Consider the following 21,340-nt stretch of genomic DNA (forward strand, 5'->3'; position numbering starts at 1 on the left):
AGCTTACTGATCATAATGTTATGATTTACTAAAGTCAAATAGTATAAGGTCGACCATATGCCCCTGATCAAGCCAGCAGGTGGCGTCATCATATGTTAGGAGCTGATCATCAACTGAGTGAGCCTTACGTACGGAAGCCAAACTGATTAGAATCTAATAAGTTATTATTCACGAGAAAAGATGCCTTGGGTACCTGGCTATACAGTAACCAGCAGATAACATTATTTCGTCTGATGTGGAAATATATTTACAATTTGTATCGTTTGTGGTCCAATGTAGCGTGTTTGAGGCTCGTGCGTGTAGCGGAAAGTTCCAGTTGGCAACACTGCCAGGTGACAACAACAGCACGCGCCGAGGCCCGAGCAGCATCCCTTCTGGCCCTGCCCAACCAGCCCCCTAAAACACCCCAGAAGAAGAAGACGACGAAGGCTCCACACCCACGGGCCAGCGCTGGGGACCTGCTGGCCAGCGACACCCTCAGCCCCAACACTGCCAGGACAACACCTCCACCACCGCCGCCGGGAAGTCTTAACCTTCTCATGCAGCAGAAGTAGGTAAGCTGTCCTGCACAAGACAGGCCGCCCTCCACTCATAAGAACATAAGAACATAGGGAAACTGCAAGAGGCCGGGTGGCCTACACAGGGCAGCTCCAGAATCCCCCCCACTACTCACGATGGGTGAGGTGTAGTTACAGGGGTTACAGGTAGAGGCTTGATCCTCGTTATACCGGTGTTGTGCGAAATAAGTTGACCGACAAATAATTAGTAACATCGGTATCTGCGCATGCGCGGCCTGACAACAACAGAGCTGCGAAATAAGTCGAAACCAGAAGGTAAGTAATTTGTTTCACAGCTTTAGTTAATGGATTTTAGCTTGAATATTATCATCTGTAGGTTTTCATATCAACAGAGAGTATCTCAAGTTATTGTTAATGTGTTATGGGATTACTCTGATGCTGGATATTAAGAGAAAGAGATAAAGAAGAGGCTCGGTCACTAGTTCGTTTCACTGGCCTATTTCACAGGCTTTTGAGGTGTTATAGGCTGTTTCTATGATAAAAGAAAGGCTGAAAATTAGGGTGAATAAAGGGAAAGGGAACGCCAGTATTCATGAACAAGGAAATTGAGTGAGATAAGAGAAAAAAAAGCAATTTCACAACTATTCTGGATCATACAGATGTGTTATTTCTCACTATATTGCACTAGTTACAAGTTTTTACTATTACTTTAAGGTGTATATTGATAGTAGAAGGCCTCTCAATTGTTGCCTCTATATTTAGTAAATGTCATAATAGCAATTATGCCTCTTGGTATTTGGAAAAATAAAGGAAGAGTGAAAGCCAAGGTTCTTGGATGGCCCTCCACATTGGGTCTGATATGGAGCTTACATTGTTGGGTGACTGAATTATTAGTCACTGTATCTTATCATGTTTACAAGGCATTTGTTGGTCAGTACTGAAGCTGAAGACCTCAACAAATAAGAGTAATAAGTGATCCCTGTGAAGGGCTGTGAGTGCATACACAGGTTTGTACTGTCATACCCCGAGAGCGTATTTTATATTTCCTCTATTTTCCTGCACAACCTCTGCTTGTATCAAACAACACACGAGAAATTAATCAAGACCAGGAGAGGGTATTCGCAGGCTGCCTGGGCTGGGATTGAACCCGCAACCAGCGTGACAAGCAGGCGCGGATCTAGGAACAAAGCTTGGGGGGGGCCCGACGGCAGAATTTTCGGTTGTTTAACGAGCATTAGCATTACCGTTTCTCCACTCACGGGATTCTTATTTGTTAATAACTGGCGGACTGACCTAAATGAATGGGCATAACCATCTCCTCTAGCCTCTAGGTGCCAGTGTTTCTCTTCGGATTCAAATGAGAGGGTAATAAGGTATATATATTAACGTGTTTTTATGTATAGGTTGTGGTGTATTATAGTATATTTTAATTATTTTTTATTTATATATTTAATGGTATTGTGTGGTAACCGGAGTGTAAGCAACGTAATCCCTTGTAAAGGCTTATTATAACCCTATTTCTCATAATTATAACGCTTTCAAATAGCACTAAACGGTCTATTATTTATCTATTCAATCCCTGCTATTAATACAGGCTGCCCAAATAAGGCTTACTGTCAATATAAAGCATTTTAACTATTCAATGTAAAACTGTTACATAACTTACATAATGTACTTGTAAATACGATTTTAAGAATGAGGCTATCATGTATGTTTGTAGAGTTTTTTTTTAGAATGTCACGGGATGTGATAAATTTGTGAGTCCATTTTTACAATTTAATATAATAAATCTTGTGGGGGCCCCCTTCTTGTGGGGGCCCCGGGGCTATAGAGCCCAAAGGGGGGGGCCCTGGCCCCCTGGGCCCCCCCCTTATATCCGCGCCTGGTGACAAGAGAGCCACTCCCTACCGAGTTGGCAAAAGTGGTACCCCACTGGATAAGTGGGTTATGGGAGGCTCGTTCATCAGGCATAGTTGCCGCACTACAGTACATTATTTGTATATTACTTTGTTAGCTTGTATTTTTTTGTGCCTGCTACTGAAATGATTTTCCTTTTTTGTAGCATATGCTAGAAGAGAGGTATACAGGATAGTGATAAAAATAAGGAGAAACTATTATGTATAAGAGGTTGTTACTAGTACTTATCTATGCCTGGACAAGCAAACTTTAGAGGCACATCATGACAGGCTTTTATCAACTGAATGTATCTATCACCTTACAAACCAAAGCCAATATAATACCAACGGACATTATGAGTTATAGGTTATGCTGGTAGCAGTGTAGTAACAATAAATGGATATTTTGTGGTGATAGTTTACTCTTTCAGAAGGTTACTATCTGTTAGTTTAGCTGGGTTTTTGTTAGCTGAAAATAGTTCAGATCTTTCTGTATTTAGCTGAAGTAAAATCAATAAAAAAATACAGCATCCTAAGACAAGTGTGGTAGTTCTGATGTCTCTGTGAGCCTGTGTCTTGGGGCAGCAGTGTTGTACCCAGCACACTCACTGGCTGGCTTGACAAATATGAGCAATAATACATTCTACATTCATAGCATATGCTCCAAACCTTATATTTTACCTAGATTAATGACCAATCAGCATTCAGCATGCCCCCCACAAGTCTTTGCTTTCTAAACTGCCCTCTCTTGGATGCTGTCCTTCTCTCTGTTCCTTTATCTCCAGTTTCATTTACGGCCGTTCTTTCTCTGCAGTGGTAGACAGTCACTGTTCTTCCCCTAAACCTATCAACAGTGGTGTTCCACAGGGCTCTGTCCTATCACCCACTATCTTCCTGTTATTCATCAATGATCTTTTCATAACAAGCTGTCCTATCCACTCATACACTGATGACCTTGCTATCAATTCCATATTGGGGTAAGAGGAACCTTGTGTCCTTCAATGCCTCAAAAACTCAATTTCTCCACCTATCAACTCGACACAATCTTCCAAACACTTATCCCCTGTTCTTCGACAACACTCAGCTGTCACCTTCTTCAACACTAAATATCCTCGGTCTATCCTTAACTCAAAATCTTAACTGGAAACTTCACATCTCCTCTCTCACTAAATCAGCTTCCTCGAGGTTGGGCGTTCTGTATCGTCTCCGCCAGTTCTTCTTCCCCGCACAGTTGCTATCGTATACAGGGGCCTTGTCTGCCCTCGTATGGAGTATGCATCTCACTTGCATCTCACTCATACAGCTCTTCTGGACAGAGTGGAGTCTAAGGCTCTTCATCTCATCTGCTTTCCTCCTCTTACTGATAATCTTCTACCTCTTAAATTCCGTAACCATGCTTTCTCTCTATCTTCTATCGATATTTTCATGCTGACTGCTTTCCTGAACTTGCTAACTGCATGCCTCCCCCCCTCCTGTGGCCTCGCCACACACGACTTTCTACTCAAGCTCATTCCTATACTGTCCAAACTCCTTATGCAAGAGTTAAATCAGCATCTTCACTCTTTCATCCCTCACGCTGGTAAACTCTGGAACAATCGTCCTTCATCTGTATTCCCTCCTGCCTATGACTAGAACTCTTTCAAGAGGAGGATATCAGGACCCCTCTTATCCCGAAATTGACCTCTCTTTTGGCCACTCCACTGTACTCTTTTTAGGGGCAGTGAGTAGCGGGCTTTTTTTTTTTCATTAGTTTTATTTTTTTTATGCTGTAAAAAAAAAAAAAAAAAACTGTAGTAGTGATGGGCCAAATTTGTGGTTTTACTGTATACCAGTGATGGGACAAATTTTTTCCATAATATAAACCCCCGAAAATAGATGCTGCATAAACTGATCACAAATGCGTTGATACATATTATGAAATGGTTTGCGCGAGTGATGATTATTTCTCAATTTTTCTTTTTTTTGCTTAAAGGCGCCTTTAAGAAACATGGTCCCTGCAGCTACCGAGTTAAGCCCTATATGTGTGCCCAGCACTTTACAGGTCATCTCTAGCATAGAGGCATAATAATCATGACCTACATTGGAACAACTTTTTTACCTGATCTTGTTTTTTTTTCTTTACTGTGTTCTAGAAAATGAACTCAAGGCATAGATCCTTGGCTATATGGTTCATCCTTACACCACATAAGTGCTGCAGGAATATGTTTACATTCAGAAATTTAAGGATACCACCTGCAAAATACAAGTTAATGAGGAAAGTGTGTGTGTGTGTGTGTGTGTGTCATTTATTGGCCTGGAACTCAGGACATTGTTGTACATTGCATATAATGATACAGATGTTATATTTTAAAATAAAAAAACATAAATATGCTAATTTTCTGATTTGATGCTTTTTTCATTTATTTATGTTAGATTATATGCAGTTTCCTACATCTAGGACCTCCTGATCTTCCAGGCCCATAAATGCCACACACTCTTTCCTCATTTGCTTGTATTTTTCAGCTGTCATATTCAAATATATGAATGTACTCACATTCCCCATTGGAACCTTCTTTGTGCATAGAAAAAAACTTGTAGCTAAGAATCCAGCCTTTAGGTTTGGTCCCAGCCCTGAGGCAGTCATCACCAGCCTTCCCAGCTTTCCAACTTTTCTTTGTGGAGTGGTTGATACCTGAGGAAGGTAAGTTCTGGCACACTTGCCCTGTGTCTCCTCCATTGTCTCTAGGGTTGCAGTAATGACACAATATGCACTTAGCATATGTCCTCAACTCAACCTGTTCCTCTTAACTTTGCTTCTCAGATTTTTTTTCTTTTAATCAGGAATTTCCTATACCCTTGTTAAACACCCTCAATAAACATAATGTCACTTTCACCTTCACTTTTTTGTCTCATTTTCTTTTACATACTAGGATAGTTTATCCCACCCTTGCTTCTCTTAATTACCTCATAATGATGAACATTAACAATTCTTACAGTAGACAGTTAACAGGAAATAAAGCTAAGCTAAACAGGAAAAGCAAGCTGCATCATGAAGAAACCAACTAATCTGTATGAACAATTAATAAAAAGTAAGGGTTAAAACTAAGCTGATTCAGTCAAGTGAAAATACAGACACGAAATGAGTCAGAAGTTATGGCAAGGATGCAAAGAAAATGGGAGGTATGGAGAGAATGAACAGTGATCCATAACACATACTATGTAAAGACAGGGTTAATGGTGGTGGTGACAGGATTGAAAAAATTATGGCAAAAGGTAAGTCATAAAAAGAATTGGTATGCTGACAATGTCCTTCAGCAGGTGATTGGAAGAGTATCACGTCATTGCTAAAGGGGGAAACTAGAAATAAAGTCGCAAGGGATGGTGTGAAAATGCTCAATTAATTTGCTATCCTCAACGACCTAGAGCAGTTGGTCCAGCACCCTACACGTATTCCTGACCGTCTTGGAGATCGGCCCAACATTCTAGACCTCTTCCTTACCTCAAACCCTTCTGCTTATTCTGTCAAACTGTTCTCTCCGTTGGGCTCCTCCGATCACAATCTTATTTCTGCATCCTGTCCTATCGCTCCTGTACACCCTCTGGACCCACCGAAGAGGCGATGCTTCTGGCATTTTGCTTCAGCTCGGTGGGACGACCTGAGGATGTACTTTTCCGATTTCCCGTGGAATGATTATTGCTTCCAGGATAGAGACCCCTCTGTGTGTGCTCAGCGCATCACAGAGGTGATTGTCTCTGGAATGGAGGCATACATTCCTCGTTCTTTCTCTACTCCTCACGCTAAAAAGCCTTGGTTTAATCACGCTTGTTCTCGTGCTGTCAATGATAGAGAGGTAGCTCACAAAAGATACCAGAGCCTTCAAACTAATGCTAATTATGAACTTTACATTTCTGCCCGAAATCGTGCCAAATCTATTCTCCGACTAACCAAAAATTCTTTCATTAATAGAAAATGTCAAAACCTTGCTTTCTCTAACTCTTCCCGTGACTTCTGGCATCTAGCCAAAAACATCTCCTCCAACTTCACTTCTTCATCTTTCCCTCCACTCCTCAGTCCTGACGGCAACACTGCCGTCTCATCTATCTCTAAGGCTGAACTCTTCTCTCAAACTTTTTCTAAAAACTCCACTCTGGACGATTCTGGGCATATTCCTCCTACTCATCCCCCCTCTGACTCCTTTATGCCTGTTATAAAGATTCTTCAAAATGATGTTTTCTATGCCCTCTCTGGCCTCAATCCTCAGAAGGCTTATGGACCTGATGGAGTGCCTCCTATTGTCCTTAAAAGCTGTGCCTCCGTGCTGTCACCCTGCCTGGTCAAACTCTTTCGCCTCTGCCTGTCATCATCTACCTTTCCTTCTTGCTGGAAGTATGCCTTCATACAGCCTGTACCTAAGAAGGGTGACCGCTCCAATCCCTCAAACTACCGTCCTATTGCTTTACTTTCTTGTCTATCTAAAGCTTTTGAATCAATCCTTAACCGGAAGATTCAAAAGCACCTTTCCACTTCTGACCTTCTATCTGATCGCCAGTATGGGTTCCGCAAGGGGCGTTCTACTGGTGATCTCCTAGCCTTCTTAACCGACTCTTGGTCATCCTCTCTTAGCCGTTTCAGTGAAACTTTTGCTATTGCGCTGGACATATCAAAAGCTTTTGATAGGGTCTGGCACAACTCTTTGCTTTCTAAACTACCCTCCTACGGTTTCTATCCTTCTCTCTGTACCTTTATCTCCAGTTTCCTTTCTGACCGTTCTATTTCTGCCGTGGTAGACGGTCACTGTTCTTCCCCTAAATCTATTAACAGTGGTGTCCCACAGGGTTCTGTCCTATCTCCCACTCTTTTTCTGTTGTTCATTGATGATCTTCTTTCCAAAACGAACTGTCCTATCCATTCCTACGCCGATGATTCCACTCTGCATTATTCAACTTCTTTTAATAGAAGACCCACCCTTCAGGAACTTAACGACTCAAGGCTGGAGGCTGCAGAACGCTTAGCCTCAGACCTTACTATTATTTCCGATTGGGGCAAGAAGAACCTGGTGTCCTTCAACGCCTCAAAAACACAGTTTCTCCACCTATCCACTCGACACAATCTTCCAAACAACTATCCCCTATTCTTTGACAACACCCAGCTATCACCTTCCTCAACACTAAACATCCTCGGTCTATCCTTAACTCAAAATCTCAACTGGAAACTTCATATCTCATCTGTTACTAAATCAGCTTCATCGAGGCTGGGCGTTCTGTACCGTCTTCGCCAGTTCTTCTCCCCTGCACAGTTGCTGTCCATATACAGGGGCCTTGTCCGCCCTCGTATGGAGTATGCATCTCATGTGTGGGGGGGCTCCACTCACACAGCTCTTCTGGACAGAGTGGAGGCAAAGGCTCTTCGTCTCATCAGCTCTCCTCCTCATACTGATAGTCTTCTACCTCTTAAATTCCGCCGCAATGTTGCCTCTCTTTCTATCTTCTATCGATATTTCCACGCTGACTGCTCTTCTGAACTTGCTAACTGCATGCCTCCCCCCCTCCCGCGGCCCCGCTGCACTCGACTTTCTACTCATGCTCATCCCTATACTGTCCAAACCCCTTATGCAAGAGTTAACCAGCATCTTCACTCTTTCATCCCTCACGCTGGTAAACTCTGGAACAATCTTCCTTCATCTGTATTTCCTCCTGCCTACGACTTGAACTCTTTCAAGAGGAGGGTATCAGGACACCTCTCCTCCCGAAACTGACCTATCTTTCGGCCACCTCTTTGGATTCTTTTTAGGAGCAGCGAGTAGCGGGCTTTTTTTTATTAATGTTTACTTTTTTGTGCCCTTGAGCTGTCTCCTTTGCTGTAAAAAAAAAAAAAAAAAAAAAAATTGCATTACTGAAGATTGTATGAACAAACTCAGATTCCATGATCACATAAAGCTATCTTGTGATGCATGTGGCCTGTAATGGCAGGTCATGAAGCCACAAGAGGAAGAATATCTTCCAGTGCATGACTGCGAGCACGAGCTGAGCTATAATAATTTCGCAAGTCCTATAATAAAATTATGTTATTAAATTACTGAAGACTGTAGGAACAAACTCAGGTACGTCACAGCTATCTTGTGATGCATGTGGCCTGTAATGGCAGGTCAGGAAGCCACAAGAAGAAGGATATCTATCACTGCATGACTGTGAGCACGAGCTGAGCTATAATAATTTCGCAGGTCCTATACGTGCGAAATACGCACGAGTTGATTAATTATTATAATACTGAAGATTGTATGAACAAACTTTCTGATTCCATGATCACCTAAAGCTATCTTGTGATGAATGTGTGGCCTGCAATGGCAGGTCAGGAAGCCACATAAGAAAAAATACCTATCAGTGCATTGACAATCATAATTTAGAGGCTCATTATGATGTATCTTGCTTGAGGAGGCTTTTATTTATATCTCACAAACTTTATTATTGCCCTACACACTTATTGTTGCTTTATAAACCTAAAGAGAACAGTGTGAGCTTGAACTGAGCTATTTATAATAATTTCGCAGGTTGATAAGTATTTCGCACGTCTACGTGCGAAATACTCACGAGTTCTAGCCGCGCATGAGCAGATACCGATGTTACTAATTATTTGTCGGTCAAGTTATTTCGCACAACACCAGCAGTACTAGGCACGCATCCAGTACCCCGTCACCCTACTGCACTCACACCTCACTGCCACCTGTCGTCCTCGTCCATGTAGCTATCCAGTCTACTCTTAAAACAAGCTATCGTCCCTGCACAAACTATGTGATTGCTGAGTCTATTCCATTCCCCCACCACCCTATTACTAAACCAATGCTTGCCTATATCTCCTAAATCTATACTTTTCTAATTTAAATCCTTTACTGCGAGTTCTATCCTGCTGGCTAATTCTCAGTACTTTACTTATATCGCCTTTGTTGTAACCCTTGACCCATTTGAATACTTCTATCAGATCTCCCCGCACTCTTCGTCTCTCTAGTGAATGTAAGTTTAGATGTTTCAGCCTATTTTGATATGGGAGGCTCCTCAGCCCCTGAATCATCTTGGTCATCCTCCTCTGAACTGATTCTAGCAAGTTGATGTCCATTCTGTAGAGGCAGCTCCTTTGACCCCAAGCTCCCGTGTATCTAACCCCACCTAATATCGCTGTCCATGAATTTATCTAGTCTATTTTTGAATGTGACAATTGTATTGGCACTCACCACGTGACTGCTAAGCCTATTCCACTCATCCAGCACCCTGTTTGTAAACCAATTTTTGCCTGTGTCCCTGTTGAATCTGAATTTATCCAGTTTAAACCCATTACTTCGTGTCCTACCTGATTCTCTTACCAACAAAACCTTATGAATGTCTCCTTTATTAAAGCCCTTCATCCATTTATAAACCTCGATCATGTCTCCATGCACCCTTCGCCTTTCTAGAGAATGCAAGTTTAACTGTTTGAGTCTTTCCTCGTATGGCAAGTTTCTTAACCCCTGAATCATCTTAGTCATCCTCCTCTGCACCGATTCTAACATTTTGATATCCATACTATAGTAAGGTGACCAGAACTGAACCGCATAGTCAAGATGAGGTCTAACTAATGCTAAATATAGTTTGAGGAAGACTTCTGGGCTTCTGTTGCTTACGCTCCTTGAAATAAATCCCAGTACCCTATTAGCTCGATTTCTAGCTTGAATGCATTGTGCCCTTGGACGGAGATCAGAGCTCACTAAGACCCCTAAATCCCTCTCGCACCCAGACCTGCTTATGAGAGTGTCATTTAAGCAATAGTTATGTGAGGGGTTGTTCCTACCTACACTCAGAATACTGCACTTCCCTACATTGAACTCCATCTGCCATTTATACGCCCAGTCATACAATCTGTTGAGTTCACCCTGGAGAATACTAGCGTCCTGATCCGACTCAATTACTCTACCGATCTTGGTATCATCTGTAAATTTACTAACATCACTACTAATTCCTGTATCTAAGTCATTGATATAAATAATAAACAAAAGTGGACCTAATACCGAACCTTGTGGGACCCCACTCGTAACACATCTCCAGTCAGATCTTTTACCATTGATTTGCGCTCTTTGCTTCCTATTGCTAAGCCACGCCTTGACCCAGTTCAAAACTTTACCCTCTACTCCGTGAGCCTGTAATTTATGCAACAGTCGTTGGTGAGGAACTTTGTCAAACGCTTTACTAAAATCAAGATAGGTTACATCATAATTTTCATCTCTGTCAACTGCCTCAAATACTTTATTGTAGAAGGACAAGAGATTGGTGAGGCATGACCTACCTTTTGTGAACCCATGCTGCGAGTCGTGAATTAAGCTACGTTTCTCTAAATGCTCCCGAATGTTCCTGGCTATTATGGACTCCAGCATCTTGCCTATAACCGATGTTAAGCTAATTGGGCGATAGTTTGAAGCAACTGACCTGTCCCCCTTTTTGAAAATTGGCGTCACATTAGCTACTTTCCATAGGCTCGGCACATAGCCAGTATTTACCGAAATCTTAAAGATGTCGGTTAGTGGGTCACTGAGTACATCATCTGATTCCTTTAATACCCTCGGAAATATCCCGTTAGGACCTGGCGACTTGTTCTTCTTAAGCTTATCTATTTCATCCTGAACTACTTGCCTGGTAATGATTATATCCCTCAACTTATCGCCATCCCCGCCCTCGTACACCTGAACCCTTTCCGGTATAGTCGTTCGATCCTCCTGTGTGAATACTGAAAGGAAGTAGTCGTTCAACAATGTGCTCATATTTTCGTAATTTTCTACTAGCTCCCCTGTGTTTGTTTTCAGCGGTCCAATTTTCTTCCGTGTTTTTGTTCTATTCATCTGAAAGAAGCCCTTAGGATTACTTTTCGCCTCATTTGCTACTTTGATCTCATAGTTCCTTTTTGCTATCCTGGTGTTTTTCTTAACTAATCTAGATAGTTCGACGTACCGGCCCCTGAGATGTGTTTCACCATTCTTTATTTTCTGATAAATTCCCTTCTTTAACCCTATCTCGTGTTTTAGTCCACGAGTCATCCACTTAGGATCATTGTTTTCTTTTCTAAGTGTTCGCTGTGGTATATGCTGTCCTTGCCCCTGTACTATTACTCTAACTAAATTATTGTAAGACATTTCTACCTAGTTCTCCTGGCTCTCCGATCCACAGTTCTGGCCCTCATGAATCCCTAAATTATCCCAGTTTGCCCTTTCAAGATGTCTTCGAAGCCCCTCGTAATTTGCTCTTCTGAAATCTAACACTGGGTTTGGTTCGCAGGTTACCGCCCAGTCTAAGCTAAAACGAATCGTTCTGTGGTCACTATTTCCTAACTCTCCGCCCACCTCCAACTCACGTAGCAAGTTCCCATTATTGGTTAGGACTAAGTCTAATATGTTATCTCCTCTGGTAGGCTCAGTAACTACCTGCTTAAGGAAATTATCTTGTATAACTTCAAGAAAGTCCTCGGCTTCCAGTTCACCCACTAGGTCTTCCCAGTCTATATTCCTATAATTAAAGTCCCTCATTACGCAGACATTTCTACTCCTACTCGCCCTGCCAATCTCCTGTAGTAATATACTCGTGTCCTGCCTGTTAAGGCTGGGTGGCCTCCTAGAGTTAGTTTTTCTTTCCCTTTGTAAACGTCCACCGAAACTGATTCTGAATCCATGTTAGTCACTATTACCTGCCATGGCGGGGCAGATGAGGTAAGGCGTCACTATTGACTGAGTGGCCACCGTCACCGTAACACGCTCGATAATAACGAGTGTGATGTCAGCCTGGCCGGGCACGACGCCCACACACGCCCACACCCTGCCCGCCGAACCTTTGCTGGGGCCGAACTCTTGTCACACCCACTTGCTGCCGCCGCCAACACCTTGGGCCGCAAGAGTCACCATCACGGCTCGATAACTGATGACTGCGTATTTTGAGTAATTATCAAACCCAAAAGTCAGACCCACGTGTGCACCAAATAACTTTTTTCATATTGGTTACTTTATTCAATTAGCGCGAATTCAGTTAGCGCGACCGCGTTCATCCACCTAATTCTTGCGCTAAATGGGGCTCTACTGTATAATACAGAATGTGTCGTTGGCTGTAGGCATATGCAGGCACGGATATGGGGGTGGGGAGCCAGATGACCCGGGCCCCCCCCCAAAAAATATTTGGATAACTAAAATATTTGAAATACCCATGAATTGAGAAAACATAAAATATATTTAGGATACCCCTAAAAAGCTAGAGAGCTGGGGAGCGAAGCCGGCCGCCGCTAGATAGCTCTGGACGCTGTCCTCCAAACTTTAAAAAATTCCTCCTCTATGGTTCCTTGGGCTTTACTATGCGGAGGTGGACGGGATGCTCAGGCAAGATTTAAATTTTTTCGGTGTCTGATGTAATTTTTCACTCTGGTGTAGGGCCTGGGCACAATGGGCACCGCGCTCTTATGGCCCCGCACTCATCTAACAATCTATATACTCGTACAGGGCCGTAGTACGCCGTTCCTAGGGGGGGGAGGGGCTGGGGGTGTTGGACGACCCCCCCCATCTGCTAAAATGTCCACTTTCTCTGAGAGAGTCAAAACGAAAACTGGTACCTTTCTGTTGCATTTCTGGAGAACTCAGAATTTTCTTTATTTATTTTCAGTATTTAAGTTCCGGAATCATATATTGAATATTATAGAGTAAGATTTAAAGGCCTAGGAAAAAATCTTTGTGACCTCATTCCTCACATGCAAGCACTTGGAAGAGGAAATAAGGGAAGACTTCCTTGCCTTTGTGCACGCCCATTACCTCACCGGTAAAGGTTTAGCCTGGCTCCTTTTGTGCACCGTTGAAGACCTCGGATTGAACATGGCCAAGTGCAGGGGACTTGGTTTCGATGGAGCAAGTGCCATGGTGGGAACATTCAAAGGGTGTGCTGCAGTACTCATGAAGAAGTACACCCTGGCCAAGCCAATCCACTGCTTGACAGAATCTTGTACTGACGAAGGCGTGTGACGTCAAGGAAGTGAAGATCGCTCTTCAAACACTGACCCAGGTGTACAACACTGACCCAGGTGTACAACACTGACCCAGGTGTACAACCTGACCCAGGTGTACAACACTGACCCAGGTGTACAACACTGACCCAGGTGTACAACCTGACCCAGGTGTACAACACTGACCCAGGTGTACAACACTGACCCAGGTGTACAACACTGACCCAGGTGTACAGCTTCGTTCATTCTTTGAATGTGCGCTCTCTCCGCTTCACAGAGGTTGTCAAGGTTACCTCGGCCAAGCGCGAAAAGCTTGTTCCCCTGTGCCCCACCAGGTGGATTGAGAGGCATGACAGAATGATGGTTTTCGTTGAATTTCTGCCTGTCATCGCTGTTTTTCTCGAGGAGGAACTTGACGCCACCGCTGGGCTCCTTCTCATCGCCATACATGTTTCCTGCTTTCTTGTTGGACTGGTTGTTGTGGAGTGTATATTGGCACATACTCTCAAGCCGAGCCAAACTTCAGAGAAAAGATGGCGACCTGGTGTCAGCCGATGCCGTGGCATCGAGACCATTTTTGCCAAGTTCAGAGCAGATGCAGAGCTCATTTTCACGACGTGTTCATGAAAGCGGAAGAGCTTTTGGTCGAGGTGGGGTCATCGCATGACACCATCCCTGTGCCACGACTCTGTGGACGACAAACCCAGCGATCAAATGTTCCGTGGGAGAATGCTGAGGAGTACTACCACCGGGCGGTGTACGTTCCGTTCGTGGACCACGTCTTGGCCTCAGCCAAGTTCGGTGACGACACAGTTCCTGTCGCACTTCAGCTCAAGCAACTCCTCAAAGGCCCTGAAACGGATGTTGCATGTGGTTGTGCTTCAAGTGGCAAAGCTCTACGAGCTCGACATTGAATCCCTGACACTCGTGAAGGTGGAAGCGGAGCGCTGGGGATTATCTGTTCCGGTCTTCCAAACTATCAAAGAAGCCCAGGCACACGCCAGCATCAGCATGTTCCCCAATCTCGCCATTCTCTTGAAAACTCTGTTGACGCTTCCAGTCTCCAACGCGGAGGCCGAGAGGTCTTTCTCAGCATTGAAAAGGCTGAAAACCTATCTGCGGAGTACCGTCGGCCAAGAGCGCCTGAACAGGCTTGCCCTCCTCTGTGTCCACCATGATATCCCCATTTCAATCGAGAGAGTGAGAAGCAAATTCGGCGAAAAAAGCCCCCAACTACTTTTTGCTTAGTGAGGCACTTGTTGAATACTTGGGAATTTGTAAATATATTTCTTTAGATCAGCCAATCTTTGCAAATGTGTTCCCTCAATCCCATGTAAAAGAAGCCCTATAAGAATTCCTTTTTATCTTCAGCTGCGTCTAATTTCACATATTAGCTCTTTTTTGTAAAGGTCAGGTTTGTAATTTATATATGACCTGTATTATGATCACCCTTGCTGCTTACATATCGAAATAAACATTTAGTTTTCTTCGAGTGATCGTATGGTGATGATTTCTACCTGTTCAGATCTGCCTTTTTACGGTTCGGATGTGCAATTTGAATTGTTTCTTGTTATTGCTTGCCAGCTTAATATTGATTGCACTTCATATATAGATACAAGAAAAATTCATTTGTCACATATACGTTGATTGCTCGGGGGCTGCGGATTTTAAGCAAAGAACCGCCATCACTATCCATTGGTCTTCACTGTTTGAGGCTGTCGCTAACTTATGAAATTTTACCAGTGGGCTCCCCAAAATTGATTTTCTGGATCCGCCCTGCTTTGTTCCTCGTGTCGACTGTTATATCAACTATTTTGCTTTCCACTGCTTCATTAATCACACTCTTGACTTCCTCCCCAACTTTCTGCTTGACTTCATCAATCCTAGATTTGAACTCACTGTTCACTTGAGACCTGATATCATCTCTAATTTCCTCCTTCAGATTCTTGACATCACTCTTGATCTCCTCTAAGGCCTCAGTGGTTTTAGTTTCCAGGGCATCCATACGTCTTTCTACTTTATCCTGTCTCTTGGATGTGTTGGTTACTTGTTTGAACAATTTCCCCGCAACAATATCGCATTTGGTACAATACCAGTGAATCTTACTTACTTGATTGCTGCTCAGGAAATTATACACTGCCTCAGTGACCTCCTCACACTTTATGTGGTGCCACATTTCACATAGTTCACAGCCTAGAGCCTTGTCTTCCTCACCAACCTTAACCTTACAGACTGGGCATGTGTCTGTTTGTTTATCTGCGTCGCTATCGTCTGCCCCTGTCAGCTGATCATCCCGCCCCAGCCGCAAGGCTTGTTTTGCCAGATCCAACAGTATCCTTGGTTTTTGTGCCCGCCTGCTTACTAGACGGATTATTCTTGGAACGATTCATTCTTCTGGCAATATTACTATTGGAGAATTCCTTCACTTTTACAGAGCTCTCACGGGCACGTCCACCCTCGACCACGACCACGGACCCTAGGCCTCCGGTGTGTGGAGGAAAAGAGAACAAGGAAAGAACGAGGACAACAACAACACACTCAGCCGCCGCAAAGGTTGGGGCCGCCTCACCTGCAGGGCTGGACAGCAGCATGAGTGGCCAGGACAAGCAGGAGCAGACTGCTGCAGGGGGCAGGAAGGTCAGTGGTCACCAGATGAAGCAACTTGCTGCTGGCAACTCCAGCAACAAAGGAGAGAGGAAGTTTGTGTGTCTGGAGTGTGGAAAAGAATTAATCACAAGGGGAGGCCTCAGATATCACACCTTTACACACACTGGTGTGAAGAACTATGAATGTAAGGAATGTGGGAAACTATTCATCCAGAAGAGTCACCTTGATACACACACCCTTACACACACTGGTGTGAAGAACTATGAATGTAAGGAATGTGGGAAACTATTCATCCAGAAGAGTACCCTTGATAGACACACCCTTACACACACTGGTGTGAAGAACTATGAATGTAAGGAATGTGGGAAACTATTCATCCTGAAGAGTCACCTTGATAGACACACCCTTACACACACTGGTGTGAAGAACTATGAATGTAAGGAATGTGGGAAACTATTCATCCTGAAGAGTCACCTTGATAGACACACCCTTACACACACTGGTGTGAAGAACTATGAATGTAAGGAATGTGGAAAAAAATTCATCCGGAAGGGTAACCTTGATACACACACCCTTACACACACTGGTGTGAAGAACTATGAATGTAAGGAATGTGGGAAAAAATTCATCCTGAAGAGTCACCTTGATAGACACACCCTTACACACACTGGTGTGAAGAACTATGAATGTAAGGAATGTGGGAAAAAATTCAGCCTGAAGAGTACCCTTGATACACACACCCTTACACACACTGGTGTAAAAAGTCATGAGTGTGAAGAGTGCGGGAAGAGGTTCAGTGTGAAGCAGGCACTCAATGAACACGTCTTCAGGCACTATGGCCTTAGAGAGTTCAAGTGTGATGTTTGTGGAAAGCTCTTTAAGACAAAGAGAGACATTGCCAGGCACATGAAGATCCACTTCTGAAGTGTGTCTGCCTACAGTAGTTATAGTGACCAGGGTAGGGAAGGGGATGGGAGGGAGAGGAAGGCAAGGCTGCAGTAGGGAAGGGAAGAAAAGGCAAGGAAGGGAATCGAAGGCCAAGGAAGGCAGAGCAAGGAAGGAAAGGGAAGGGAAGGGAAAGCTAGTCTGAGAAAGGGAAGGGAAGGAGAGGGAGGGTAATGTGGTGTGGCTGGGTATGGTGTGGTGTTAGGCGGATGGGTATGGTATAGTGTGGTGTGTGGTGCGGATGGGTATGGTATGGTGTGGTGTGGTGTGTGGTGCGGCTGGGTATGGTGTGGTGTGTGGTACGGCTGGGTATGGTGTGGTATGTGGTGCAGCTGGGTATGGTATGGTGTGGTGTGGTGTGTGGTGTGGCTGGGTATGGTGTGTGGTGCAGCTGGGTACGGTGTGGTGTGGTGTGGCTGGGTGTGGTGTGGCTGGATGTGGTGTGGCTGGGTATGGTGTGGTGTGGTGTGTGGTGTGGTTGGGTATGGCTGGGTATGGTGTGGTGTGGTGTGTGGTGTGGCTGGGTATGGTGTGGTGTGGTGTGGCAGGATTTGACTCGGCGACTTTTTACCTCGCTGTTGGTGGTGTTTGCAGAAGGACAAGCAGGACCCGGACGGTGACATCATTATGAGGCTTGAGTACGGTCTCCTGAACTCCTCGTCCCTGGAGCTGATTGGTGAGTTGGCGGCCCATTTTTCTTTGTTCGCATGTCTCTCTGTCTCTATCTCTGGTTGTGGCTTTTAATTGATGGGTCTGTCTATGTCTGTCTCTCATTTTCTCTCTCTGTCTCTCTGGTTGTTTTATTTGCTTCTCATTTTCTCTCTGTCTGTCTGTCTGGGTCTCTCTATGTCTTTGTCTGTCTGTTTTTCTCTCATGTTTTATTCGCTTCTCATTTTCTCTCAGTCTGTCTGTCTGGGTCTCTCAGTGTCTTTGTCTGTCTCTGTTTTTCTCTCATTTTCTCTCTGTCTCTCTGGACTTCTGTAGCTTATTGTAATGTTTTTTTTCTGCTTCTCTTATTTTCTGTGTCTGTCTGTGTCTCTGTGTCTGTCTATGTCTTTGTCTGTCTCTGTTTGTGTCTGTCTCTCTCTGGATTTCTGTAGCTTTTAGTGCTAATGGTTGTTTTATCTACTTCTCATTTTCTCTGTGTCTGTCTCTTTGGTAGTATTGCTTTCCTTCTCTTTCTCTACTTATCCCTGTTTCATTTTCCTCCGTTCTCATTTTTTGTTCTCTTTCTGTTCTTATGTCTTATTTTTTCACCGTTTTCCTTTCATTCTTTTCCTTTTTCATTTCTCTCTTCCTCTCCTTGTCTTAGTTTTCCCTTTTCATTTCTTCTTCTTCCTTTTGCTGTCTCATTTTCTCTGTGTCTGGCTCTCTGGATTTCTGTAGCTTTTATTTATTTATTTATTTTTACAACAAAGGAGACGGCTCAAGGGCAACAAAAAGTGCATAGAAAAAAAAGGCCCGCTACTCACCGCTGCCATAATAGACGAAAGTAAAGAGTGGCCAAGAGAGAGGTCAATTTGTGGTGGAGAGGTGTCTTGATAATGGCTGTTTTATGTCTACTTCTCATTTGGTCTCTGTCTGTCTCTGTCTCTGGGTTTCTGTAGCTTGTAGTGATAGTTCTCTCTCTCTCTCTCTCTCTCTCTCTCTCTCTCTCTCTCTCTCTCTTCTGGAAAAACAAATTGAATTGGTAACCTGGTGTTCACTTTCTCCGCAGAGCAACCCACGTGTACCTCCCCAGTCTAATGGTGAGCCTGGCGCCGCCCCTCGTGGTCTTCCAGCCTCCTCACCAGTGCATCTTCCACTCCTCCGAGCTTGTGTATAACTTGACCAACCAGTGATGAGGTGAGTGAGGGAAGGGAACAGAAGGGAAGGGAGAGGAAAGGAAGAGAAGGTTGAGAAAGGGAAGGGAAGAGAAGGGAAGGTTAAGGAAGGGAAGAGAAGGGAGGGTCAAGGAAGGGAAGGGAAGGTCAAGGAAGGGAAGGGAAGGGAAGGTCAAGGAAGGGAAGGGAAGAGAAGGGAAGGTCAAGGAAGGGAAGAACATATGAACGTAGGAGTCTGCAAGAGGCCGGTAGGCCTGTACAAGGCAGCTCCTTTGAACCTAAGCTCCCGTGTATCTAACCCCACCTAATATCGCTGTCCATGAATTTATCTAATCTATTTTTGATTAGAAGAAGAGAAGAGAAGAAAGGAAGGGAAGAGAGAGGAAAGGAAAGAAAGGAGGGAAGAGAAGGAATGGAAGGTCAGGAAGGAAGGGAAGGAAAGGAAGGAAGGAAGGAAGGGAAGGAAAGGAAAGGGAAGGAAGGAAGATAGGGAAAGGAAGGGAAGGGAAGGGAATGAGAATCAGAAACTTTATTTCCATTTTATACAATGGTTATTCTTTACAGGCTTAAAACTATTGATCATAGTATATAGAGTGTTCCCCCCCCCCAGGCGGGGACTCCGAGGCAGGGTGAAGGTGCGCCATTTTGAAATTTGAGAAAAGATGTCTACATAGTTTGTCTATTTTTGATCTGTTGTCTGTCTGATCTGTTGTCTGTCTGGAAAGCTGGATTTTCTTATAGCCTTCTCAAACTAATGCTTCCTCTACATAGTTTGTCTATTTTTGATCTGTTGTCTGTCTGGAAAGCTGGATTACCTCACGTCATTAGAATGCAATTGATACCTTTTCTTGGCCTTTGGAAAGAGTTGATGTGAGGGGAAGTGTTGAGGATGCCCGCATACAGTCCTTGCTGAGCAGTTTCTGTGTCTTTCAGAGCGTGTGAAGCAGTTTGCCAACCTGGTCCTGGCCCTCATGATGCTGTTCGCCAGGTACAATCACTGGATGGTGGGCGACAAGTTTGAGAGACTCGCCCCCTCACTGGTAATTATGCCCCGTTGTCATTTTTCCTTCTCTCTGTTCAGGGGCAGGACCTAGTGTTTTTTATGCCTTTTTTGTTTTATTGCCCTTGAACTCTAAAAGATAAAACTACATGACCTCCCCTAACTTAACCTCACCTAGCCTTACCTAACATCTCCTAACTTAACCTATCCTCCCTTACCCTAGCCAAGAAGTCACCCGCAGCCAAAAGGGAAGGACGGAGGAACAGCCGCCAACTCCATCGCTGGCGGCTCCACATCTACTCTCGTCTCCTCCTCCTCCTCCTCCTCCTCTCTCAACATGGACGGTCGAAAAAGGATGTTTAGTGTGGAGGTGTTTGATAGCCGTGTGGTGGTGGTAGTGATCGCAGTAATGCTGGAGGAAGAACATGAAATAAGACGAAAGATACAAATTTGTGGGAAGAAAATAAAAGGATTAGAGGATATACCTTGAGAACAAAACAGAGAGAGAGAGAGAGAGAGAGGGAGAGAGAGAGAGAGAGAGAGAGAAGAGAGAGAGAGAGAGAGAGAGAGAGAGAGAGAGAGAGAGAGAGAGAGAGAGAGAGATCCTTCTGCTCGTGATCACGCCACACAGCAACATGTGTTCCTCTGCCATAAACACGAGAGTTACGTTCAAGTCGCCTCTGCCCAGACGCTTTCCTAGACGTACACTCACTCACCTCGCAAAAATGAATATAAAAATAATGCACTAGATGCTCAGCCAGGCGCTCCTCAAGACAGCTGAGGAAGGAATGTACGGCACACCACACACACACACACACACACACACACACACACACACACACACACACACACACACACACACACACAGACACAGGCAAAGAAGCACACTTCACGTGGTCGTCCACTATACACCAGGGCGAAGATTCGAGCTCAGCACGGCCAGTATGTTTTCCACTCTTATTCCCACCCCTGCTCATTATGATCAAGTTTCTAGATAGATTTTGCCTCGAGACCAATCTATACCCTGACTACGACAGAGGCGGGCGCGGTCTGGCCTGCCCTCGCCCTGCGCTAATGAAAATGAAAAGATTCATGGGTGAGAGAAGTCGATCACCCAAACGTGTATAAGAGGGTGTGTTGAAGTTGATCTGCTGAAATGATGTTCTTTAAAGAGAGAATGATTACCCGTGTCACCCTGAGAAATGTTCCCGCCAGGGCTCAATGACCCAACGCGTTGATCAATGCCAACAAGAAAATGGAATAGAAACGGGTTCCGGTAATACAGCCAGCACGCGCTGATACGCCTATAAAGTCTCTTTCAGATTCAGGATGGCCATGGGCTCAGCAGTGTTCAGTCAACTTTGAGCGGCGTACCGTTGTGATTTCATGTAATGTTACATAGACATAATTTGTTTATATTTTGAAAATTAAACAACCGTCACTCCTTTCACAATTTAAAATATTCGCCAAGGTAGGGATACAGCAGTTTGGTGGTTGTTTGATGCCGTTTTGGTTAAGAATCTGTCTAGACTTGACAATAGGATTAATGCAGATTAAACAATCTCTCTCTCTCTCTCTCT

General features: G+C 44.2%; 1 long non-coding RNA gene across 1 annotated transcript; it reads left to right on the plus strand.

Annotated features, from left to right (window-relative positions):
• Window positions 1–254: 254 nt before the first annotated feature.
• LOC126984833 (uncharacterized) lies at window positions 255–20,000 on the plus strand. The gene is made up of 6 exons (XR_007737901.1): window positions 255–554; window positions 15,820–16,022; window positions 17,532–17,613; window positions 18,655–18,782; window positions 19,694–19,800; window positions 19,984–20,000. It is a non-coding gene; the product is annotated as an uncharacterized LOC126984833 (long non-coding RNA).
• Window positions 20,001–21,340: the final 1,340 nt, after the last annotated feature.

This window comes from Eriocheir sinensis, chromosome 57, assembly GCF_024679095.1.
Source record: "Eriocheir sinensis breed Jianghai 21 chromosome 57, ASM2467909v1, whole genome shotgun sequence".
Taxonomy (NCBI): Eukaryota; Metazoa; Arthropoda; class Malacostraca; order Decapoda; family Varunidae; genus Eriocheir; species Eriocheir sinensis.